This window comes from Dipodomys merriami, unplaced genomic scaffold (genome assembly GCF_024711535.1).
Source record: "Dipodomys merriami isolate MVZ:Mamm:240054 unplaced genomic scaffold, mDipMer1.0.p SCAF_30, whole genome shotgun sequence".
Classification (NCBI taxonomy): domain Eukaryota; kingdom Metazoa; phylum Chordata; class Mammalia; order Rodentia; family Heteromyidae; genus Dipodomys; species Dipodomys merriami.
The window spans coordinates 17,882,115-17,909,270 of record NW_027204493.1 but is presented as its reverse complement, the minus strand read 5'-3'; the positions used below and the strand labels follow the sequence as shown (position 1 = coordinate 17,909,270).

The window sequence follows — 27,156 nt, the reverse complement described above, 5'->3', positions numbered from 1 at the left end:
TGGGTCCACCTGTATCCCTACTTAAACTATTGTTTTTTTTCCCTTCCCCTCCCCAAATTATACCAACATCAAACACAGTGAAATCGGGGGTTAAACCGTGGGGGAGGGACATACAAAGCAAAAAAAAAATCATGTGGTACCTTATAAATATGTTAGAAACAATAGCAAGAAAGAAAAAACCACTTGTGTCCTTATCTTGGGGTTCGTTTCACTTCACATCATCTTTTCTGACCTTTTCTGCTTGTCTCAGACAGAAACATTCTATAGCAGTATAATAATTAGATTTGAAACAGCATACATTTAACTACCTGTAACCTCGTGTGGGTGGGGGGGGGGTCAGTGGCTCATTCCTGTAATCATAAAGAGGCAGACATCTGGGCATTACAGTTTGAGGTCAATATGGACATGAATGTTTGTGAGACTTCATTTCAGTGAATGGCTGAGTGTGTGGTGGGAACCTGTTACCCCAGATACAGGGGAAGCACAATGTCTGGAATCAGGGGCAGGTGCTTATCATCTGCAAACACACCAGGAAACACAAGTAGGAGCATCATATGTCAAGTATAGCCTAGACAAAAAGCATGACACTAGCTTGCAAAAGAATGAGGGATGGACACGTAGGGAAGGGATGGGCGAGAATGATGAAGATACATTGAATTCATAAACCACTTTGTTAAGTGTCAACCCCTTTGTGCTTAGAAGACCAAAAGTAGAAAAGATGACCATAATCATGTGAGCAAATACAGTTACTCTATTCAGTGCACAGATGTAATGAGGTGATAATAGGGTCAGAATAGATGAAAAGGAGAATGATGAAAGGGATGGCGTGGGTCAAGATGAATTGTACTTGTAAACTGACGTGTTAAATTGAAACACTTGTACAACTTACTTAAAGTTAATAAAAAATAAGGAATAAATGGGGGCTAGAGATGTGGCTTACGTGGTCAAGTGCTTACTTTCCAAGTGGGAGGTCTTAGGTTTAATTCCCATTCATAATTTTACTGCCTAAGGTGACTGGGAAAACTAGAGCAGATTTGTTTTCAGTTCTTCCACTGTAGTAATTCTGCACTTTGCTTGTTCTTGTAGTTCTCAGGTGTGACCACTAGAGGGTAGTCTTTAGTTAAATTGTCATACTCATTCCTGTGAGCACTTGCATTCCAATTGGAAACATTTGTGTACAATGAAGCTGTTTTCTCCAAATGAGTGAAGCCAAATAAAACCTTCATGCGGTTTAGTCTTCCTTTAAAAAAAAAGAATATCTTTCCTTCTACACAGACCTTGTTTCTAGATACTACTTATTGAAAAAATCATTTTCCCCTCACATTATCCATAGTTGAGCAATGTAGTGCTTCTAATTCTTTTGTGGGGGTTTAATCTGTACTTATGAGGGGGTAAAGAGGATTCAATGCAGAGACAGTGTGTTCTGGGGATGTCTAGGGTACCTGCTCTGCCAGCTTGGGAGCAAGGGTATTTAGAGTCCTGGACCTTCTTTTGATATTCAAATCATCCAAGGTAATAGTCAAGGTGCCTGATGCTGGTCTTACACCCACATTTACACAAAGCCAACAAGTATCTTTTCTCTGCTTTCAACTTCTTTGATTTTCCCAGTAGAAACCAAACAAACAATAACCTCACTCAGTCGGCTGCTTTTATGAGATGATCCATGGGTTTATTGTATTATATTTTTTTTCACCCAAGCATAGAATCTTAAAGTCATCTGTAACCACTTCCTGTTCTTTTTCCATCCCAATGACTTAATTCTTCAAATACCATAAATTTCCTTCAATGATTCAGTTTGATCATCCAACTTGTATTTCAGGTTTTCCTTCCTTAAACGCCCAGTTTAAAAAAAAATGAGATGTCATCCTTTATTTTATTCAGTGAATCAAATCTTCCTATTTCTTATGGTCTTAAAGCATTTGACCTGTCTACAATGAGTATGTGCCCTACTTTTGCAAATTCCCTTATCATTAATGCATTTAATAACATATTCTCATAAAATGCTTCCTGCTAAATTTCTGCAGTTAGCAGATCCCCTAGATTGAAACCAACCGACTCTATAGTTGAACTGTTTAACCTGCCCAGGGAGTGGTGGGGAGTAGGGAGGGAGGTAGCTTGGGTGTGAATATGAACTGTTGGCAGCCAGAGAACATCAGGAAGTTGGATTTCTGGCAGCTGCCACATCAAATCTACACTTTCGGTTGTTTGTGGGATTTGGAGAAATTTCCCCACAGGGGTCAATGGGTTCATGCTATTTCCTGAAGTCTAGATCAAATTGACTCCAATCCCCATTGCACACACTGGGAATACTCTCTGGGGCTCTCTCTAAAGCTGATAAGAATCCCCAGGAGACTGCACACCTATCCCCTAACTGCTGCAGCCCCAGATCTGCTCAGCAGAAGTTAGTTCAACTTCAGAGCTAACTCCCAGTTACTGTCAGGGTCTCCATTTTTCTCTACCAGAGAGGTACAAAAAACGGAGTAGTAGCATTCTCTCAGTTTTTCCAACTACCAATCTTCCTGCCTTCCTTCCAAAGCAGAGCTTGCTTACACGTGGGTTTATGGCTGTATTTTGAGGGCTTGAGGAAATGGAAGCCATTTAGATTGACAAATGCTGGGAAAGGGAATTGTATTTAGGGGTATATAGCTTTTAAGAGTAAATCACCCCATTATTTTTACAATGAAGTAATGCAGTTGGTAGCCTCCTGCTGTTTTTATTTTTGGGGTGGTCTGTCATCCCTCCACATCCAAAAATTACTCATTAAGATTCCTCCTACTCTCCCCCCCCCACCATTTTTGGCTTACAGGTACTTAGCCCTTTACGTTGCTCTTGCTTTATGTTTAGCTCTGAGACCACCCAGCTGAAGAAAAGGGTTCAGTTAACAGTGCCCACACTTGATAAAGGGCACTTTGTATAAATATATTTCCTGTTTATGTAGAGTTAAGGTGATCAAATTGAATTTTGCCTTTCAGCTTATATTTGAACAGAATGTTTCAGACAACCAATGCTAGCATTTATTTATTCACTCAACATTTTTTTTGCTTTTAAAAATTGATCAGTGTTTATTAGCTTGTATTAGTAAGAGGTTTCATCATGACATTTACATGGCTGCATACAATAATATGCTTTGATTACATCCACCCTCATATTCTTTCTTGTTTCTTTTTCTTACTCCTTTCTCTTCTCCTTTCGTCCTCCTACTAGCCACTCCCCTGCTTTTCTTTCATGACCTTGATGTTTTGACTTTGCTTTATTTCCCCCTTTTTCTACAAATGAGAGAAAACTCATTATATGTACCTCTGTGGGCTGGCTCATTTCACTTAACATGATGACCTCCAATTCCATCCATTTCCCAACAAATGACATAATTTCATCCTTCCTTATGGCTGAGTAAAACCCCACTGTGTGTGTGTGTGTGTGTGTGTGCGTGTGTGTGTGTGTGTGTGTGTGTGTGTGTGTGTGTGTGTGTGTGTGTGTGTACACCTACCATATTTTCTTTACCCATCTATCCATTGGTGGGCATCTAGGCTGAGTCCATAGTTTGGCAATTGTGACTTCACTGAAATAAACCTGGATATGCAGTGTCTGTCTAATAAGCTGACTTGAATCTGTTGGGAATATATCCAGAATTGGTAACAAATCATTGCTGAACACCTCTTAAAGAAACATAGCTGTTATAACCACTTGTAATCAAATTTACAAGTGATCCTGCATAATTCTGGGTTCTACTGTGCAGTGATTTGAGAACTCATGACAAGAAACGTCTTTTCTGGAACTACAATGACTGAGTGCCATCAACTGGTATAAGCAATGGATCCTTATGACTCTGGAAGCCAGCAAGTAGCATGAGCGCTGGCTGCCAGCATGGGTAGATTCTGGTTCTGTTCTCCTTATCTGAGCTACTATAAGAAAGGCACAGGCAGTTCTGCTTCCAAATGTTTGTGAATGATTAGGAGACATTGTCTCCAAAGTCAGTGACCCTCCAGAAGTCTGATGGTAAATGCATAAATATTGCTAAAAAGCCCTTTCAAAGGCTGGGAACACGTAATAGCTTCTGCAGAAAAAACTCCCTGTGACCTGTTCATGTGCCAAAGGATGCTTTGCCCGCATGCCCTCGCGTGCACGTGCCCGGTCTCTCAGGCACTGGCTCTGAAGCTTCCTCAGTGTAGGGCCCACTGCCCTCAGCGCATTTCCTTCACAATGAGCCGATCTAATTTCTGCATTTCTTCCTCTGGTGTGGGCCCCCAAAGCTGGTCCTGCTGAAAGAAGGCCGGTTGGAGGGAAGCTTTCCTGCGGGGCAGATATGTGAAGTGGACAGATGAAGCCATCTTTCTGAACACTTTTGCAATAACTTCCATGAGAAATCGATTAAATGTATGGCATATATTGTTTTGTGTTTCTAAATTGTGGGTGTTAGCTTTTAATGTGTGCTTTTTTTTTCTTTTTAATTGAAGTAATTGCTAGTAGCCATGGGCATTATGGCTTAAATTTAGTTCCTAGCCTCCACGTGTGAAAGCTTGTGTCTGGCCTCTCAATAAATCCCTTCTGAGTACTTGTACCGTGATCTCCTTGGAGAAAACTAGGAGTGGCGGGTGTGGCAAAATATGGAAAGTCTCAAAGCTACTAAGCAGCAGAGCCTAGCTCAGACCCACCCAGCCACCTCCCTGCCACTGGGGTCTGAGCCCTGTGTTACAAAATTACTACAGTCTTGTTTATTTTCCCACTCATAAACTCTGCTCAAATTCCCATAAATAGTAATTTGATGTTTTTTCCCCTTCTCTGGACTGTAAATTTGTATAATTGAATTTTTATGGACTTCTGCACTACCAGTAATACTTGAAATGGATTTATTTCTTTTCAAAGTTATGATTCTTAAGTGATTCCTGTAATCTAAAAATGTCTCCCGAGAAACCAAACTCTCCTTCCTTAGTCTTTCACTTGAACAAAATTATGTTCACCACATGTATTAGTTTCCTAGGGTTGCTATGACAAAGATTCAGAAACTGGATGGCAGAGAAATGTCATGTTCTCACAGTTCGAAGTTCAAAGACAATGCATTGCTAGATTGGTTTCTCCTGAGGGCTCTTGGATAGGGGAAGGAACTGTTCTCTGTCCTTGTTTTTTGAATGTTTGGTCTCTCCCTGGGTTTATCTCATTTTCCTATAGGGATGTCTGTGTCTCCAATCCCATTGTGTAAGAATACCAGTCATATTGACTGGACCAATACCAATGTGTTCATCTTAACTCGATTACCTATTTGAAGACCCTATTTCCAAATCATTCCAAGTTAGGGCTCTTGTGCATCTTATTTATTTATGCTTACTCTTTGAAGTAAATACCAACTCCTGGGCTGGAGTAGGACAGTATGCCCTGCAGCAAGTTCCTTCTCATGAATAACACCTTACATTGATGGACTTCTACTCTACTATGTTATTAGTAATTCAGAAATTGTATGTCAATACAATTGATGTCATCCATTTAATCGATTTCTCATGGAAGTTATTGCAAAAGTGTTCAGAAAGATGGCTTCATCTGTCCACTTCACATATCTACCTCCAAGGAAAGCTTCCATCTACCCCAGCCTTCTTTCAGCAGGACCAGCCTTGGAGGCCCACACCAGAGGAAGAACCTTTCTCCTTCTGTGCCCTCTGACTCCTCTGCTTTTCCTCCTCCTCCGTATTCACAAAGACAAACCACTGCTTTCTCAGTCAAGCTTCAAGGGTAGATCCTCTTGGATGGAAAATGTCCACAGAGCCCCAGATCTGACTTTAAAAGAGCTGCCTAGCAGACTATAATGCATAACGTTACAGGTAATGAAGGCTGACCACGGATTGGCCTTTGCCTCTGGAGCCTCTAGGAGCCTTTGCCAACAGCAGACATTCCAGAGAGAGCATGGCCTTGTGTTCTGTACACAATGCCCTGAGGATAGGCATGCTGGTGGTACAGTCAGACAGATGCAGAAAATCATGGGAGAGTAGCTCTTCTCCAGACTGTGTTCAATCACTCAGCAATTCCTCTGCAGGCTGTGGGAAGTGGTGCAGCCTCCCCATCCAATCTGACCACTTAAAGCCTTAATGCATCCTGGGATTTTTTTCTCCCACTGAGAAAGTTACATGAAAGGATTAGAGATGACATATTTAATGTCTCTCTTTTGGCACAATGTATTAATCCATTGATTTTCATACTATTTGTAGTAAGATTTGTTTTCAATGCCTTTATTAGTGATGCTTTTAGTTTGTTAGATGTTTTACTTGAGATTTCCACTAGAAAGTATGGTCTCTTGGAAAACAAAATAAAAATAGAGAAGGGCCAGAAGAGTTGGGAAGAATACAGGTGGTGACAATGGGCATGATTGCAGCAGATGTTTGTAGGTCAGTGGAACGTGAGCCCTGAGGGAAAAGGAGAATCAGGCTCTGTGCACAGGGAGGGAAAAAAGGGGGAAGGAGAAAGGGTAGGGAGTGGGGAGAGGGGACCTAAAGCTGCCAGGGAAACACAGAAAAGGTCAGACATGGCTGAACCAGGATCACAGAAGACATCTCAGGGACACGGTGGGTTTTTTTTGTCCTTTCTTGGAAAAGCACTTGCAGAGCATTTTTAAATGCAAATTTTTGCTTGGATGTGACTCATGCTCAGACAGATTAGTCTTCAAGGAAAGGGGGAAAAATAGTCCTAAAAATCAAGTTGGAGCCAGCTGCAGGGCTTGGTGAATTTCCCCTGAGATAGCTAGTTTTGTTTGTGGAGGTTTGTATTTGAGTATGTGTATCTCTGTGTGTGTCTACAGACCTATATCTTAGCTATCTATATATGTATATCCATAAATTTGTGTGTATGTGTACATCTGTGTATTTGCACGTGTGTTTGTGAAAGTGCATCATCATCACACAATGACAGATGATAATCACACAATGACAGATGATAACTTTCTAAACAGCTGATTTTCATGATGGGCCATTAGGTTATGGATTAAATCATTTGTGCCTAAACATAATAATATATTTATATAAAATAATATATAATAATAAATATATAATATTCAAATAACATTTAAATATTTATATCAACACAATAAAATTTGTATAATATTTAAATGATATTTAAATAAATAATATTTAATAACAACATAAATAATAAGTCAGTGATAAATACATAATACTTAAATAATATTTATAATAACAACATATATAATATTTATATAAAAATTACATATATATATTCTCTTTTACCATTGCCAGCTTCTAAGGATAAAGCACTCATTAAAAATGTATTTTGGGGGAACCCTATTTCATTGCTGGTAGGAGTATAAACTTGTTCAACCACTTTGGAAAGCAATTTGGAGGTTCCTCAAAAGACTCCACATAGAGCTCCCCTATGACCCACTTTTGGGCATTTACCCAAATGATCACAAGCAAGGCCATACTAAAGCTACCAGCACAACTATGTTTATCACAGCATTATTCTCCATAGCTAAGATATGGAACCAACCCAGATGCCCCTCAGTAGATGAATGGATCAAGAAAAGGTGATATGTGTGTTTCTAATGCATTTATAAGATTATTTCTTTGTTGCTTTGTATGTCCCTCCCCCACAGTGTAACCCCCGCTTTCACTATATTTGATGTCAGTATAACATGTGGAGGAGATGGGGACAAACAAGTCGTTTAAGGATTCAAGTGGACCTGTTGCAACAATGAGAAGTACAAAATGTCATGTCAAAACTAGCTTTACAATGTTGGTGTGGGGGGGAGGGGGGTATGATTGGGTGGGGGGGAGGGGGGAGGCTGGGAAGGGAGGTGAAGGGTAAACAAAGGAGGAGGCTGCAATGCTTGGTAAGAAATGTATGCATTATCCTGCCCATGTAATTGTAACCCCTCTGTACAGTATGTTCTCAAATAAAATAAAATTAAATTAAATTTAAAAAAAAGTAATTGATATGGTAAAAAAAAAAAAGAAAAGGTGATATGTGTGTATACACACACACACACACACACACACACACACACACAAAATGTAATTCTATGCCTCCATCAGGAAGAATGACATCGCCCCATTTGTTAAGAAATGGAAAAAAATTATACTAAGTGAAGTAAGCCAGACCCAAAGAAACATAGGTCCCATGGTTGCCCTTATTTGCAATAACTAGAATATATCTAGTATAACCTTGCCTAGACAAGTAGAAAAGGTCAAACGCTATGCATATATGACCATATAAGATGGTGCTAAGCGAAATGAACCTCAAGATAGAGACACAAAAGGGTTTATCTTTGCTGCTGTTGTTTTTATGTACTTAAATTGTACAATGTGATTTCTTTTGTTTCTTTCATATGTTCTTCTCCCATGGTATAACCCCTATTTTCACTGTATTTAATTCTGGTGTCCTGCATCTTGTATATACATTTTTCTAATTTGGAAAGGGAAGGGAAATAGCACAATGTTGAAACAAGGATACAGGCTGACCCAGTGTAACAGTGAGAGGTACAAGACACTTTGTTAAAAACGAACTGTACAACTTCGCGTCGGGGGAAGGGAGGAATTGGAGTGGTGGGGAGGGAAGAGATGGTTGGGGAAAGCAAAGGAGGGGGTAACAATGCTCCATAGGCAATGTACTCATTACTCATGTAACTGTACAGTATCTTAACAATAAAAAGGTCTTTGGCTCATTGCCAATTCCTAACAGGACAGATGTTGGCCGGAAATTGTGGCATCCATCTGTAGAAAGTGAAATGAGCAGGTCGGATGATCCATCATTTGATGAACTATGCTTGGCCACTAAAGACACTTAGAATTCATTTCTAAAGACCACTCCTCTCTTTTAGGCTTGAGCCATAATGAATGAATCTGTATTCCTGAGATGTCTAGATGTCCATTCTCAACGATGCTGGCAGCTGACTGAATCCCATAGGGTTAGGAATGTGTTGCAATTCTTCCTGTTGGACATCTGCAACCCACCGGGAAGTGTGGGGTGTGAAGGGTTAGCTACTTTCCTATGACCCCACCACCTGCTTATGATGAAAGCAGGCCTCCAGTCCGGTTCCAGCTTACACAGGACTTTTGTGAGCTATCAAGCAAGCATGAAATAAACCATAAGGTTGGTTTTGTCTCTTCAGGTTTTAGTCACCATCTAAAAGTTTCCCTTAAGGTTAAAAAAATCCTAGGTTAAAAAATCCTAAGTAAATATTTTGTCATTGTTAAAGACTAAAGTTTTCAATATTCACTAGTAGACAGCAGACATTTTTCAAGGAGCAGTTGTCACTTACGGGTTCTAAGGTGGCCTCAGGTTTGTTATGTAGCACTTCTGGGCCCCAGTTCCCGCACCAGGACAGTCGCAATACTACCTACCAACCTCCTACCCATCATGAATTACTTTTAGCTTCCTTTCCTCTCACCTTTATTCCCCAGGGAAGTCCTCTGTGAGCTCATCAGTCTCATATTTCTCTCTCATCTGAGACCACGTCCAAATGGTAATCCTTTCTTGAAGCAAGGGAAACAGAGACTCAAGGCTTGGATGAGTTGCCCAAGGCTATTCAGAGGGCAAGGGGCAGAACTAGATCTTGAACGCAAGCCATATGATTCTCAGCCTAGAGTTTTCCCCTCCCTCCTGAAATTGTAACCTGATGAGTAAGAATTTAGTTTTTTTTTATTATGTTCAAGTATGTAATTTTATAACTCTTATAATGACCAGCCTCAACAGGACTGTAATGGAGAAGATGTTCTGTAAGTATTTTAAAGAAGTAAATCCAAAGCATATTACAGGCCATGCTTGTAATGTAAAACAACGGTTCCAGGGATAAATGTGTATCCATTGGGTGGGGATGGGTGGTTCTGTTTGGCCTTGCCACTATTTGCCCTTTTCCTAGCGGGGTTAGAAGCACAATATCTTCATTCTAAAACACAGAATCCTGGGGGTAAAGGCAACACTCAATGGCATCACTGAGAAGAGCCAGAACTGAAGTTGCAGGTTCTCTAAAGATGGCTTTCTGCTACTGTGAAATGCAGGGAACTCTCCTCCCACTATTATATTCATAGCTTTTTAGCCTTTGGCTAAGATCAAGTATAGTATTTGTTTTTATGGATTTTAATAACTGATATGTTCTCTATCCAAAGACAACATATTTAGATTATACATGTCTTACAAAGAATTAAGCTCCTTCTAATAGCGCACTATTAAATAAGAGATTTATTTGAATTCCCTTGGATGCTATTCTTCTACTAACATTGTTCCTTAAAAAAAAATGACACAGTGGATCATTCTTTTAGCTGATGCGCTATGATGACTGAGACTGCATTCTTTCTCAGGGAAGCAGGGCACTTTGACCCTTAGTGAACTAACAGTGACTCTTAACCCTCCACTTGGCCACACACACACACACACACACACACACACACACACACACACACACACACACACACACACACACACACACACACACACACACACTGAAAGGTTAGTAGCGCAAAAAATAAGGTTTTTGTCAAAGGAAACAAAGGCATAGACAGTATTTTATGATACATGGCAAACTTCCATACTAGCTTCAGTAATTTCCTGAGTTTCATATGAGGCTCAATTAAAGAACTGTTAAAAGAGGATGGATAAGACAGAAAGCAAAAGAGCAAGCAGAACTGAGGCCAAGGGTGCAATGAAAACTAAAAGACAAAGAGAGGAAGAGGAAAGAGAAAGAAAAAAGAAAAGAGACGTCAGTGGGTGGGCAGGTTGTGAGGTGAGCGGGCAGGTCATAGGTCAGTAGCTTTAGTCACACATCCTGTTATTCATTGTGAGTAGCAGAATACATTTGCAATATGCTTTGTAATTTCCATCTACTCTGCAATGATTCTGTAGCAGTCTTTCATTACTGGGAAATCCCTTATCTGCTTTTCTTTTCCATCCTTGAGGTCAGTGTTTTTAAGGGATTTATTTTTACATGAACTGTTGAATATTTTGAAATGGTATATATATATATATATATATATATATATATATATATATATATATATATTTACTGTCTTAACTTTCCATGTTAGTCTTTCCTTTGAGCTACTTATTCCAAAACAAAATAAAGTGGATTATTCCTCTCCAAACGAAAAGGTAGCATTTCTAAATGTTCATATCAATATACTTGCATACGTACACATGTGTGCATACATGTTCCAGTACTGGGGCTTGAACTAAGGGCCTGGGTGCTGTCTTCTCTTTTTTGGTCAAGACTAGCAGTCTACCACTTGAACCACAGCTCCATTTCTGACTTTTTACTGGTTAATTGGAGATGAGTCTCATGGTCTTTCCTACTCAGGCTAACTTTGAATTGTGGTACTTAGATTTCATAAACATGAGCCACTGATGCCCGGTCACATCAGTATTTCTTTTGTTTTAGTGTTTGCTTTGGTTTTTCTAGAGCTGGGTTTTTACTCAGTCATTACACTCGAGTAAACTACTGTCCTCTGTGAGTATAGGGGTTTTTTGTCTTTCCTCCCTCCCTCCCTTCACTTCCTTCCTCCCTCCCTTTCTCCCTTCCTCCCTCTCTCCCTCCCTCCCTCTCTCCCTCCCTCTCTCCCTCCCTCCCTCCCTCCCTCTCTCTCTCTCTCCTCTCTTTCTTTCTTTCTTTCTTTCTTTCTTTCTTTCTTTCTTTCTTTCTTTCTTTCTTTCTTTCTTTCTTTCTTTCTTTCTTTCCCTCTTTCCCTCTTTCCCTCTTTTCCTCTTTCCCTCTTCTTTTTTTTTCCCAGCATAGAGCTGCCTGGTGCCATTCAAGTTTCTGGAAGGCTGCAGGAGGCACTGTGCATCTGTCAAGGTTCTAGCACAGAGGGAAAGGAAACATCAGTTCCTCCTCCTAATGGCACTCCTACCAACTGGAAAAGGGAAAATAAAATATTCTTCCTGCCTTTTAATTTCCACTGCTCACGCCAAAGAGGATACAACATTAGCCTATGAAGCCGCCAGCTCCTATCAGAGCTGCAGCTCTGTGTGTTCTGAGCTCAGAGCACCATACTTTTTGTCTCTGGAGGAAACCCAACAGAGGCCTGCCTCTGCCTACTGACCCCTGACTCCTGTTTGGTTTAATCCTGAATAACCAGGTGAAGAGGTAACCACTGAAGATGAAGACCCAGACTAATGGATTTCAAATTATGTGCTCTTAGGGTTTGTTATTTTACTCACCTGCAGAATAGATTTATACTTGTATAAACCTTAAAATGTACTAATAAAATACATATGGCTTCAGGAAACCAAGAAGATGATAATAATTCTAGATAGTACTGTTTCTCATCAGAGAAAAATGGGAAAAATCATGAAACTTAGTTACAAGAAAGAATGTAGGTCCCTTGAAGCCTTATTGCTGATCTGGTGTGGACTCCACCATGACTCCAATTCCAGTGGCTTCTTCCTGGGAGCTCAGAATGACACACCACGCGATGCCCTCCCAGGCAGCCAGATTATCAACAGCCAGCTCAGGTGGTTTAGAAGCTAGCCTTTATAATGAGCCATTTGTCTGCCTTTCTGTACTCTCCACCTCTTGCCCTTCATGCTGAGTAAAAGATTTCTGTTAATTTTCTTCCTGGAAATGATCACAGTTTGAAACAATTGTCAGGACATTCTGATTTCTTCTTTAAGTGAGGAATCTCACATCGGAGCCTTCCTCTCATGAGATATCTAAGCTCATCAAACACCCTTCTTTCTGTGAAGACCATGTTACTATGTCAGCTAAATACTAACAGAGTTTGGAGAATGGTGACCTGAAAAGCTACACTGAAATAATATTTTTCTGTAGAGTTGGAGAGGTCTGAAGTTACTTTATTTTAGGTGTCATATTGTTGTTTTGTTGTCATTGTTTTCTTTTCATAAAACTCATATCATTACTTTAGACAAGTTTATCATAAACTTTCTAAATCTTACATATCTGTATAATTAAAAAAAAACTTTTAAGAATATGCATCCTAAAATTTGCCAGACTTTTCCAGACTTTATAGTCTATAGCAACAAAAGAAATAGCATTCACCATGAAAATTTAAATTCTTGTAGCTTTTACTCATATTTTCTGAAGCACTTCCCTTATGCAATTAATTGAATTACCTAGGGTGGCTCAAAGGGGGGAATTCCTCTTTTGGGAAGATCACTGCTCTTTTCACAGTCTGAGGATTTAAAAAGTCACACTGTCACTCAGACATCCCAAGGCTGTGCTTCTAGTTTGTATCTATTCTAAAAGGCCTTAAAATTACTCCCTTTCTTTCTGATATTATATAGAATTCCATCCCACCTCTCTTTACTTAAAGTTCTCTGTCCTCACAGGGTGCTAAGAATTCCGTTATGAAAATGCATTCTCGACCAGCTGCCTACTTCCATTCAGGATAGCCCTTCATTTCAGAAAGTGAAGGCTTCATTCCTGGGCTAAGGAGTAGCTCCATGTGGCTAGTTCCTTCCCCTACAGCACGAAGTGCTCTTTGAAAAGAAGCACTACGCCTCTGAAAATGATGTGTCATTACGCCTTATGTATTCAACGGCATCATTTTTAGATCTCCACAAATACACTAGTTGCTCACTTTTTGATTGCTGAGAATGTGTTTTCTACATAGTTTATTATAATAAATGTGCTTTTACCTTGTTACCATGATACCTCAAATTTATAATAATTTTATATTCATATACCACATTACCATTGGCATTATATATGGCTTTTTTTTTTTTTTTTTGGTTGGTCGTGGGGCTTGAACTCTGGGCCTGGGCACTGTCCCTCAGCTCTTCAGCTCAAGGCAAGTGCTCTACCACTTGAGCTACAGCGCCACTTCTAGTTTTCTGGTGGTTATTGGAGATAGGAGTCTCACAGTCTCTCCTGCCAGGGCTGGCTTTGAAACGCGATCCTCAGATCTCAGCCTCCTGAGTAGCTAAGATTACTAGTGGCGTGAGCCACTAGTGCCCGGCTATATATGGCTTTTTAAGGTGAATCTCTAGCTTCCTAACTACCAGATCCAATTTTAGTTGCTTATAGATCCAGCTTTTACATTACAGTCCATGATATTCAGTCTTTGTATTAAGAACCCTACAGAGTGAGTGAGTGAGCGAGCGAGAGAGAGAGGGAGAGAGAGAGAGAGAGAGAGAGAGAGAGAGAGAGAGAGAGAGAGAGAGAGAGAGAGAGAGAGAGAGAGAGAGAGATGCAAGAGATTAAAATCCCACTTGCACTTTCATGTGTATTTCCCAGTTATCATTCCCAACTTATTATTTTTTTTGTCATGGGGCTTGAACTCTAGGTCTGAGCACTCTCCCTGAGCTCTTCAGCTCAAGGCCAGTGCTCTACCCCTTGAGCCACAGCACCACTTCCAGTTTTCTGGTGGTTATTTGGAGGTAAGAGTTTCACAGCCTTTCCTGCCTGGGCTGGTTTTGAACTGTGATCCTCAGATCTGAGCCCCCTGAGTAGCTAGGATTACAGGCATGAGCCTCCGGCGCCCAGCTTTCACTTCAAACTTTTAAATGACTTTTATGTGTGATCTACTTAAATGGCCTAATTACATCCATGTATCCATTCATTTATCTAGCCATTCCTTCAGTAAGTCACCTATCTGTCTTCTTTCTGTATGTTCTAGGCAATGTTAACATAAGAAACAACAAGATGATTCACAGACCTATCCTTGTAATCTGAAAGAGTAATGTGGAGGAGTGGAGGATGGAAATCCTCTTTTTGAGATGGAAAGAAAGGATTCTCAAAGCAAGTGACATTTAAGAAGCATCTTAAGAAAAAAAAAGCCAAGAATTCAATGGACAGGAGAAGGGGGAGGGTGGCAGTTGTTAGAGAGGGTTGAAAGAGTGGAGCATGCTTGAAACTAAATTTCTGTAGCTGCAACATTAGAAAACACAATATTCTGCCTGGTATGAATTGATAGTAAGAGCCCTGGTGTAAGAGACATAAAGAATGTGTGTATTGTGTACTGTGAAATAGGGAAAAAATATATCAAGGGTATTGAAGTAGAGGAGTGGCATGCTTTAGAAAGACATTTTTGAAAACATGATAGAAGATGGATTATAGGCTGGAGGCAAGAGCTAGGCTTTTCTGTGCCAGTGTGACAGATGATGGTATTAATAAAGCATATAACTTACATATAAATCTGTACAAGACAGGGCGATTCATCTTATCTAGTCAGACTTTTTTTCCCCCACAAGCATTTTTCTGTCATCACTTTTATTTGTTTACAGTGATGAAATCTTTAGATAAGTACCAAAAGAATAGACTGCTGAAGAACATGGGGCAGTCTCCTTTACCTGGATTTTAGCTGCCTCTCCGAAGCTAGAAACTCAGCCTCTCCCCAGGCCTGCATTTCCCTGGGTTGGATGCTGGATGGGGAGCATGCCCAAGGTCCTTCTAAGAGGCCAGTTGTGAGTTATAGTCTGAACATGAGGAAATGTTCATTTGCTCTTTCACAGTCAAGGAAAGGAGAGTTGTCTCCTTTGTCTTTCCTTTTCCTCCCCTACAGTGTCTGTTAAGAAGGTTATTTTCTGCCACAGGCAGAAAATCCACTCCCAAGTGCTCCATCACAGCTACCATAGCCTCAGGAAGCGGAGGTTTTACAGCAGCCTGGATCCCACATGCTTGCTGCGCTGTGCAGTGGCACTGTTAATTAGCCGTTTCAGGATTCTTAGTGCCCCTTGGCTTTGGAAACACTTGTTAACCCTTAGGGGGCGGAGAGGGGAAAAGCTGGAAGCAATTGGAATACAGCCTGAATCTATTATCATTCACCCTATCTATCCAAATCACAGTTCAAGCTCTGTTGAAAATTATAGTTGACTTAAGTGTTGCTCAGTGACGCATCTGGAAAGAGATTGCAGTTCAAGTTTTCTGTGGAAGCCACAGACATGTGGAGAACATCAAAAGATCTGATCGATGGGAGACACACACACACACACACACACACACACACACACACACACACACACACACACTTTCCCTGAGGCTAGGAAATAGAGGCTTGGGAGCAGGGAGAATCCGGCAGATGTGGAAAGCTGTGACCAGGTAGCCTGGAGTCTGTATTTCTTTTCTCCTAACAAAAATAATATTGGCATTTCCTACTCCACTCTCCACACAGTACTCACGGCACAAAGCTGGCATTCAACACACTCGTAATTCTTCTGAGTACAGTTCTCATGACATAGCCTGACCAACCACATGAAACCTAATGAAGGAAACAACCGTTGCCACTGGCAACAAATGCAGTCATTGCATCACAAGTTAACCACATACTTCACTCCATAGAGAAGGTTGGAGTAAAACCTGCGAAAATGTGGCAGTATCCTTTGGATGAAGTGGGTAAATATGATTAAAGGGTGCTGTGTGCTTGTTTAAAAATATCATGAAACCTAATAGTTTGCCCAGTTCTTTGAGGAAATCTGATACTAAACACATGCAAAAGCTAATTGTGTTTATATTTTACCTTAATAGCTAAAAGTGACTCTTAACACAGTCGCCTGTCTGCCCAGTAGACAGGAATGAAAGCATCCTCTTCCTCATTTTCATCCTCTGAAATAACACCAGAAAAACGGAAAGGAGTCTTAGTAGCTCACTGCCCTTGGCTGCTGAATAATTTATTACATGCCTTCATGCATACAGGAGATGTCAGTGATCCAGACCTATATATCTTTCTAGCATTTGCACACAAGGCATTCCTAAACTACAGGAGGTGTGCAATAGGGTTTGTTATATGAGTCAGTAAATTGATTCATAGAGTGTTAAGTTTTAGGATTAGGAATTGAACCCAAGATATTATGCTTTCTAGGCAAGTGCTCTGGTGCTTGAGCTGTATCCCTAGTCCTTTTTGTGTCTAGCTTGTTTTCAAATAAGAGCTTCCCAGGCAGGCTGGCTCGAGCCTGAGATCTTGTTTATAGTCACAAATGAAAGCAACGTTTACTTAAATTTGAGGGAAATACTTTTCTCCATTTCCCATATTACACTCTTGGATTCTTCTTATTATGCCTATGAAATGAGAAAACATGAATTTAATAAAGTAAATACATTTGTACCTGCTATTGCAAAATATAAATATCATGTTAGTTCAACCAGCATCATGTTTTAATAAGTAAATTTTTCAGTTACTGTGTCCATTTAATGTAAGCTTAGTTTAGGACATTAATCAGATACTCCAAACATAAATTTGTATATTATTATACAATAGAATATATTTTATTATACAATATAATACATATTATTATGCAACATTATACAATTAATATCTGAGATTATACTTCACTCCTTTTGAATGAGGTTACCCAAAATACTGAGTCATTTATATGTTTTTAAAAACCCAAACATGTTTTGAAATACTAATATTAAAGCTAACGAGCTTAACAAATATGAAGGGTGACACGTGGTTTACTACCATACAAATTTTTTTAAGCTCATGTTTCAGCCTGTTCCAAGCCTTGCCCTTCATTACAGCCTCTGTCCAGACCTGCACAGTCCAAGTCTTTACCTTTTATACTTTTATTTCCATCAGGAAAAACTCAGACATATTTCTCTTGTATATGTAAAATATCTTTGTACTACTCACTCTACCTTGTAGTTTATGATTGCTTAAGGACATTGATTTAGAACTATAAATATTCAAAAGCACACATCTTTTTCATTTATTTTCTTATCCTAGTTTTAATTTGGGGAAGGTTTGACCTCATTTCCTTCCTTGGTTAGAAGTCTCCTATGTAGGTAGGGCCTAAAACCTCTTAAACCACAGTTTGCCCTCTACTTTTGACTTACACCATAAAGTGTCAAGAATAACATTTTAACTCATTCTAGGGTCAACCAAATGCAGCCAAATGCCAACATGTGTTTTTATTAAGAAACACATCTGAATTGCATTCAGCACTAATTTAATGAGAAATTGATAATAATATTTTTCTTATAAAAATGAATGTTTTATACTAGAATACGACAGAGTGATACAGGAGCCTAAGGAAGGAGAGAGGAGCCTAGCTTATGTAGCCCAGGGCAGAAAAGATTGCCATACAGACCTTAGATTAACAGAAAGTGCATCATTGAAGTGGAAGAAACCATAGCCCTTGCTCATGAACAGTGTTCAATGAATGACCTTAATTTAAAGATGCAAATATTCATTTTCCTCAGGTCAGGATTAATCTCAAACAGGGATACACATTGGAATCAGCCTGAGAAGGTTTACAGAAAGACTTATAACTGGATCAGAGATTCTTACATAGCAGGACACTGAAATTTGTGAAAATTTGCAGGCAATTTTAATACATAACCCACATAGAGAGTGCAACCATAGATTGAAGGATTCCAAAGCCAGATCTTCTGCTACTGCCTGAAATTCTTTTTATATTCCTTCTGATGTATTCAGGAATTCTTTCTAGAAGCTTCTGCTAATCATTGAGTTGTATTACTTTGGATTGAGTAGTATATTACCACATCTATGCCAACATGGTGGGGTACATGGTTTGCAGGTGTTTGCAAAGCAAATGAAAGTGGGAAGGAAGAGAAAATATCCTAAAGTATGAGAACAGGAGCCCTGATCATCCTATGGGGCAAAAAGGAAATGTTAGGTCAATCATATTCTATTATAGATATGGCTATGGATGTCACTGTCTTTCATTCCTGATTTTCACTCCTACAAATCTCATGATACTTTGCCATGAAATCATCAAAACGATGACAAAAGTTTTTGTAATTAAATATTTTTTAAATAGACACCAAAATTATTTCATTTGGTGGGAATGGTGCCACTGGGGATTAGATAGATAGATAGATAGATAGATAGATAGATAGATAGATAGATAGATAGATAGATAGATAGATAGATAGATGTATATGTATATGTGTATATATGCATATGTAATGTAGATTTGTAAGGTAGAAGGGACTCACAGGCCTTTAACTTCCTTTGATCGTATGATTCCTAGTTTCTAGATCTTGCAACCCTAGACAGGATGGTAATTATTGGAGTAAGCTGTATATAGGTCTGTGAAAGAGTAAAACATGGGACAGCTGGGTGATAGTGGCTTACAACTATAATCCTAGCAACGTAGGAGGCTGAGATCTAAGGATCACAGTTCAATACTGTAAGAACTTTGTCTCCAACTAACTACCCTAAAAGCTCAAAGTGGAGCTGTGGCTCAAGTGATAGAGCACTAGCCTTGAGCAAAAAAGCTCAGGGACAGCACTCAGGCCCTGAGTTCAAATTGCAGGACCAGTGTGTGTGTGTGTGTGTGTGTGTGCGCGCGTGTGTGTGTGCGTGTGCACACGTGCACACGCATATAAACATACCCCAAGATCCAAGGGACATTCTTCTTTGAAATGTTTCCATATAAAAGCAAGTGGCTTCACTATTCCATGGCTCACTCTAATCTTTCTTTTCTAGTATTTTTTTGAGGAATTTACTTCATCATGCATTTATTGAATACCTGTTACATTTTTCACCCAGTATTGTCATGAAAAGTGGAACCTAGACCTAAGAAATCTATTAGTAATAAATTTATGAAATAAAATATTCATGCCTAGAAACTACAAGGAAACACCTAAAAATCAATAAAAAGCAACACAATTTTTAAAAAGTCACAGAAGAACAGGCTCTTCAAGTTAGAGGATTTTTTGCACAGCCTATAAAGAGCAGTTTTAGAGCTGACTCATACTGACTTAACAAGCATCTATTTTCAAATGTTTAGGTACTTGGTAAGCAAACTGTTATACTCACCAATTACTTAAAATTGAATTATATGAAACTTTCAAATAAGTAGATTAATATATAAAATATAATATAAAATACCTTAAAGTTGCAACTTCTTTTTTGACTTTTTTTTCTTTTTTTGTCGGTCATGGGTCTTGAACTCTGGGCCTGGGCACTGTCCCTCAGCTCTTCAGCTCAAGGCGAGCGCTCTACCACTAGAGCTACAGCACCACTTCCAGTTTTCTGGTGGTTTATTGGAGATAGGAGTCTCACAGTCTTTCCTGCCCGGGCTGGCTTTGAAACGTGATCCTCAGATCTCAGCCTCCTGAGTAATTAGGATTACAGGCATGAGCCACCAGTGCCCAGCCCTTTTGACATTTTTTATTGTCTATATCTTGAGTTTATTTCCATATTGCATCTGTCCATGGAGACTCCAGAAAATATATTGATTGCATTTCTTCCCATCTCCATAGTCACTGATAGCACATCATTTTGTTGCTTTGTTTTATGCAGGTCCTAGGGCTTAAACACAGGGCCTCGGCACTGTCTCTAAGCATTTTTGATCAAGGTTAATCGTCTATCATTTGAGCCACAGCTCTACTTCTAGTGTTTGAGTGGTTAATTGGAGTTAAGAGTCTCATAGACTTTCCTGCCCAGTCTTGCTTTGAACTGTGATTGTCATATTTCAACCTTCTGAGTAGCTAGGGATACAGGTATGAGCCACCAATGATAGCATATCTTAAAATCACCTTGAGTGGTATTTAGACCATAGATATCAGCATTTTCTATAAATTAGGGACTGATTCATTTGTTCATGGTATAGATTGCAAAAAGTCATGAAATTGTGTATAATATGCAGATTAAAGTTAGGTATATCAGGCCTGTGGCCATTACATTGTAAATAGCACAAAACTGAGGAAACAAAACGTCCAGAATTTGAAAACATACAGCAAAAAGAAACAGTTTACCTGGTTACTAACAAATGAGTGAAATTACAACATACTTTTCTGTTGTTTCACTTTTGTTAATAAAAAGCTGGCAGGAAGTATTGATTATGTAAAAACTGTATTCCTTTGTTATTTGCAACTTGACTTTTTTTTTTTGGTCTGGGACTGGAACTTGATGGCCAGCCATCTACTAACTGAGCTATGCTTCCAACTGCTTTGGCTTGACTTTCTCTGTGGTTTCTGTGTGGCCACCTGTCCCAAGTCCATCATTGCAGATAAGGAAGCTGTGCCCTAGACAGTGTTTGGCTCTCCTAAGGCTCAAGGCCAAGGGTGGTACAGTCAGGACTTGACTCCTAGTCAAGTCTTCCTTTGTTGCATGCAGGAGCACTACTGCTTGCCCAGGATCCAAAGGATCTGCTCAGGGAAACTATTCCACACAAGAGTAAGAGTCTTGAGCAGGCCTGACAACTGCTGCAGTGATGTGTGAATGAAGGGCTAGACAGGTAGCAGTATTGGGCACAGTCTACCTTCATTACAGCAAATGCAATCTAAAACACAATTTACTGAGTAGTACCAGGTACTGAAAAAGCAAGTTGATGCCTTCTCCTTCTCTAAGCCTTTCTATGATGTTAGATATCATTAAATTGGAGACACTCTAGGGACAGGCTTGGTTAAATAAAATTGCTGAAGAGCTAAAATTGAGCATTGTCTTGTAAGCAGAGTGAAATGTATCTTCCCTCTTCTGTGAATGTTAGTGGCAGCATTTTAATTTCTTCTTATAGAGAAGCTATTCTTGAGGGGAAAAAGACCTTGCCAAAGACTGCAGGGTAATTAATAACATAAAGTTGTTTGAGGAGGAAAGATGCGCATTCTTGGTGGGAGTATACATTGAATCATCCACTTTGGAGAACAATTTGGAAGTATTACTAACAATATAAAAAGTAGCTTACCCTTTAACAATATTCCTTCTATTATTTTAATATTCTTAGTTGAAAGGGGTGACATTGATCAAGATGTATTGTATTCATAAATTGTTCTGTGAAATGGCTCTTCCTTTATACAACTATGTAAAGATAATACTAAAAAGAAATAATAACATCTTGGAATTAATGACCAGTGATTTGCTAGGTAGTTCTTTGTGTTCTAGTAAAACACTGGAAAACTGGATAGTCTTCTATAGCAAAATGGGTAAATGAAGTACAAAATAGTCCCACTGTGGAATATTGGGCATCTGACAAAATTTGTGAGAGACACCTTTATTGAAGTAGAAGAACAAATTGCTATATATCATTAAATATGAGCCCATATCTTTGAAAATAAAAAGGAATCAGAAAGCAGTAACTTTTCTTCCTGTTGGCTTACAATAATTTATGATACACATGAATGTCTAGAACTTACTATTCAGTATGGTAGCTCTTACCCACATAAAGCTAAATTAAACTTAAAAAATGAAGGAACAATTAAAACCCTTCCTCTGCCCTTCCCTGTCTTTAGCAAGTGTCAACTGAACATTTACTATGTTTTCAGGCCATTAACACACAAGGATCATAAAGGAACTGCTGCTTAAACTCAGGTGTTTCTCTGTGGATCTAACAAAAGCTTTTCTGTGTCACACATCATTTCTCCTTAACCAATTAAATAAATACTGGTTATCTTTATGCCATGTTTATGAAATTACAGACTATAAATGATAGTTATTAGCCTCTCTGGAATACATATCTTTATAATATTAGTGTACTAGGTATTCATATTTATTTTATTAGGGCTTATCATATTGATTTCATGAAGGGGCTCTGGTGTAACTCAGTGGTACAGAGCTTACTTAGCATGTGCAATGCCCTAGGTTCATAGATTACCCATAGAAAAATAGTAATTTCAGAAAAAGATTGCTACTTGTAATTTAGCAATCATTTATTTGAGCACATTCAGGTCAGAATAACTTCTTTGAAAGCAACAGAAAGTAAAATACATAACCACTGTTAAAGATCCACAGACTGTGAAGTGTTTTTCTCTCCTGTTTTTCTTTCCATCTTCACCCTTCCTCCCCACCCTTTCTCTTTCTTTTTCTTTCTTTCTTTCTTTCTTTCTTTCTTTCTTTCTTTCTTTCTTTCTTTCTTTCTTTCTTTCTTTCTTTCTTTCTTTCCTCCTTCCTCCTTCTTCCTTCCTTCCTTCCTCCTTCCTTCCTTCCTTCCTTCCTTCCTTCCTTCCTTCCTTCCTTCCTTCCTTCCTTCCTTCCTTCCTTCCTTCCCTCCTTCCTTCCTTCCTTCCTTCCCAGAACTAGGCATTAAACCCAGGGCCTCATACTGGCTAGGCAATTGATCTACCACTTGAGTCACAGCCCACTCCTTTGCTTTTATAGTTTGTTTTTCTGGTAAGGTCTCCTGCTTTTGCCAAGGCCAGCCTCAGACCTTGATCTTTCTGTTCCACCTGACTGCTGAGATGACCAATGTGTGCCACTATGCCCATCTGTGTAAATACCCTTCTAGATGGATTTAATTGCTAATGAATCTTGCTGGTAATTTCCTTGGCAGTGATTTGGACTGCAGAGCAGGCTACCTTGAAGGTCCCAGCTGAGAGAAGGGATGAATATTGTTTCCAGATGCACAAGGATCCACATCCCCCGTGTGCCAGGAGAACCCAGCACAAAATATTTTCCCATTAAATACCTGTAGGATAATTTAAAATTTTTATGCAGGAAAGTCTATGAGTCTTTTTTTTGGGGGGGGGGGTTCGGTCGTGGGGCCTGAACTCTGGGCCTGAGCGCTGTCCCTCAGCTCTTCAGCTCAAGGCTAGCGTTCTACCACTTGAGCCACAGCGCCACTTCTGGCTTCTTTTTGCTTATGTGGTGCTGAGGAATCGAACCCAGGGCCTCTCTACCACTGAGCCACTTTTCCAGCCCCAGTCTATGAGTCTTGAAGTTTGTCTTATGATTTTATTATGTAATATTGTATGGTAAAGAGTTATTTTTGCAATACATTACTTATTAACTATTAGTACCAGCAAAAAGAACTAGCAGGTTCATTACCTTTTTTCGCTGGATTTCACTAGCCATCCATCTCTACGCACTTCAGTGTGTGGATACTGGATCCCAAATTTGGTTCAGCAATAGCATATTCTCTGAGCTTTATAATTTAGACTCTTGAGTCCCCCATTAGCTGCCCTAAATCAGAATCTGCAGGTGATCCAGGTGATCCAGAGGTGAATTAAAGGTTGCAAGACACTTGTATGACACTTGTATGTCTTCCTCTCACTAATAGTATCACCTAGTCTACTATGTGTCCAGCCCCTTAGTTTGCAAACAGCCTTCTAACTGGCATACTATCTACAAGGTTGTCATTTAACTTTTGGCGCCAGCTGTCTCTTAGTCCCTATGAAAGTTTTGTTTATTTCCTTTGGAAACATACCAATTGCAGAGGAGGGTGGACCTAGCCTAAAGCAGTAGAATAACAAGAAGAGAGTCTAAAGGAAGACAGTGCCAGGGCAGTACCTGGATTGGCCTTCCATTCTACTTGACGCATTCTGCACACACGCACGCACACACACGCACGCACACACGCACACACACACGCACGCACGCGCACGCACGCACGCACACGCACACGCATGCACACACATGCACACACACGCACGCACACACACACGCACACACACGTACGCACACACACACGCACGCACACGCACGCACGCACGCACACACACACGCACACACACGCACACACACGCACGTACGCACACACACGCACGCGCACACACACGTACGCACGCACGCACACATACACGCGTGCACGCACACACACGCACGCATGCACACACGCACGCACACACACACGCACACGCACACACACACACACACACACTTCAGAAGACAGACAGGTGTGCATTACCTGTCAGCGATGTTTAAGGGGTCGTTTGTACTGAGTTTATTGAGTTCCTGGATACATCCATCTTTGCAAATGCTGAATAAGCAAGAAGACTCAGAGCCAAGCACATCTGAAGTTACAAATCATATTAGCACTGATGAGCATGTCCAGATTTAATACATTTAATCGCATTCAACATAGCTCAATTTTTAAATCATAAAATACATTCTCATACATAACATTAATTAGAATTGGGCCTGCTAGTCTTCGGTAGGATACTTTGGGAAATGTGAACTCCGAGGTTCCTCTTCTTAGGAAGGCTAAGTCCTGAGCTTTTGAAAATCTGACTTATTATGTAACAATGAATATACCTCTCTCCTTTACTATTTTAGAAGTAAAACAATGCTTTGATTCCAAATATTAAATTAACTTAGGCATTCCTCTCCCACTCTGTCTCCCAAGCTGTGACTCAGATGTCAGAACACATTTTTTTACCTAGTTAGGGAAGGAATTTTCATAAGTTTTCAGGGTCATAAAAGCATCAGTAAGACACCTGTTTAGTGTGGCACTCTCTGGTTTTCCATCATCAGTTTCTTAGACTTTGAACATGTCTCTCTATTGTCTCTTCTTACATTGTGGTCTATGACACATACTAAACCCATTTACAAGCTGCAGAGATCATCATGCCTCTGATTACACTTGATAATGTATCTCTCAACACATACAAGCATGAAACTTGTGATCAAAGACTAGGATTTAATATGTATATATGTGTGCATATATATGTGATATGTGCATATATATAATTACAAATTATATATATATAAAATTATATATATATATAAAAATTACAAAAAGGTATATATATATATATATATATATATATATATATATATATATATATATACCTTTTTGTAATTTTTTATTCAAGTACTAAGGCTTGCAACTCAGCGCCTGAACACTGTCCTTTAACTTTTTTGCCCAAGTCTGGCACTTTAGCCATATTTCATCTTTAAGCTTTTTGCTAGTGAATTAGAGATGAGTCTCGGATTTTTTTTTTGCCCAGGCTGGCTTCAAACTGTGATCTTTTTTTTTTTTTTTTTTTTTGCTGGTCATGGGGCCTGAACTCTGGGTCTGGGCACTGTCCCTCAGCTCGTCAGCTCAAGGCTAGCGCTCTATCACTGGAGCCACAGCGCCACTTCCGGCTTTTTCTGTTTATGTGGTGCTGAGGAATCGAACCCAGGGCCTCAGGCATGCAAGGCAAGCGCTCTACCACTGAGCCACCTTCCCAGCCCCAAAGGTTTTTTGTTTTGTTTTGTTTTTTTGTTGTTGGTCATGGGCTTGAACTCTGGGCCTGGGTGCTGTCCCTGAGTTCTTCAGCTCAAGGCTAGCACTCTGCTGCTTGAGCCACAGTGCCACTTTCAAACTATGATCTTTAGATCTCAGCCTCCTGAGTAGCTAGGATTACAGGCATGAGCCACTGTGCCAGCCATATTTTGGTTTAAAACAGGTTTTTGTGAGATATAATGTGTGTATACAATTCATACATTTAGTGTGTGTGCCTGTACAGTTTTCAAGCTTTACACATATAGCCAGGTGATAGAACTTTAGACTGGGAAACAGAGTTCCAAAAGAAGTTAAAGTAAACTTGTTCAAGGTGACTTAGCTAGTAGAATGGAGAACAAGATTCTGGGTTCTATAAAGCTTTCTATAAAACTGTACATAAATGACTAAGTTTCAGAAGATCCCCCTATAAGTTATGCATAAAAAAGGTTTTCCTTGAAACTATTATTGACCTTTGAGACAATTAATATATTAAACAATTCTAACTAAGATACACCTGTGAATCATAGAATTTTCACTTTAAATACATTGTCTCATAAAATCCCTATCCAAGCACCAAGTTGAAGTTGAGAGGGTAAGGTTATATTACGCTACCTTGAGAAAGACTCTATAGTTCCTTTCCTTGGAACATGGGAGGGTGCCTGGCTGAGTACAGACAGTGAAAGAGAGGATTGAGGTGTCCAGTTCGAATATATCACAGTTGGGTTACCATCTTCTGAGCCTAGGCAAGACACTGGACTCTGTCCATGTTCATGTCTATTATGTGGACAAGGACAAACATTTGCTCTTCTTGTTAACTTCCATTGTGAACAAAGACTCTGAAGGTCTGCTCAGGATTTCTAGTGTATGTGAAAGATCGTGGGGTGGGGGTTGAAAATCTTTGATTTATGACTTCTGGAAAATGTGGCATCCTTTTGGTGTATACAGTCTTGAGGAAGTTAACTTTCCTTTTGTTTCCTCAGTTTCCTCAACTTAAAAATATAAGAGATGTCCAGGCTCCCTAGCTATTCAGGAGGCTGAAATCTGAGGATCGAGGTTCAAAGCCCAGCCCAGGAAGAAAGTCCCATGAGATGCGTCTCTCCAATAAACTACTCAGAAAAAACCAGAAGTGGCACTGTGGCTCAAATGGTAGAGCCTTGAGCTAGCCTTAGCAAAAAGAGGCTCAGGGATAGCACTCAGGCCTTGAGTTCAAGCTCTAGGACAAGCAAAAAAAAAAAGGAATGGTATCCATTTCCCCATATTAGATGTGATGACCAAATTAAGTAACAACACATAGTTCTTGTGTTTGTGCTTAGTACTCTGTGCTTAGTATTTCTCTATAGAGACTTTTCTCAGGAATCAGAGAGCTACGATCTAATCATTCAG

General features: G+C 39.6%; 1 protein-coding gene and 1 pseudogene across 2 annotated transcripts in view; both read left to right on the top strand.

The window, feature by feature from the left end:
• Window positions 1-27,156, top strand: part of Pde4d (phosphodiesterase 4D) — a 1,379,127-nt gene that overhangs the window by 623,530 nt on the left and 728,441 nt on the right. The gene's annotated exons all lie outside the window — the stretch shown is intronic.
• LOC138840830 (U2 spliceosomal RNA) lies at window positions 10,019-10,125 on the top strand (annotated as a pseudogene).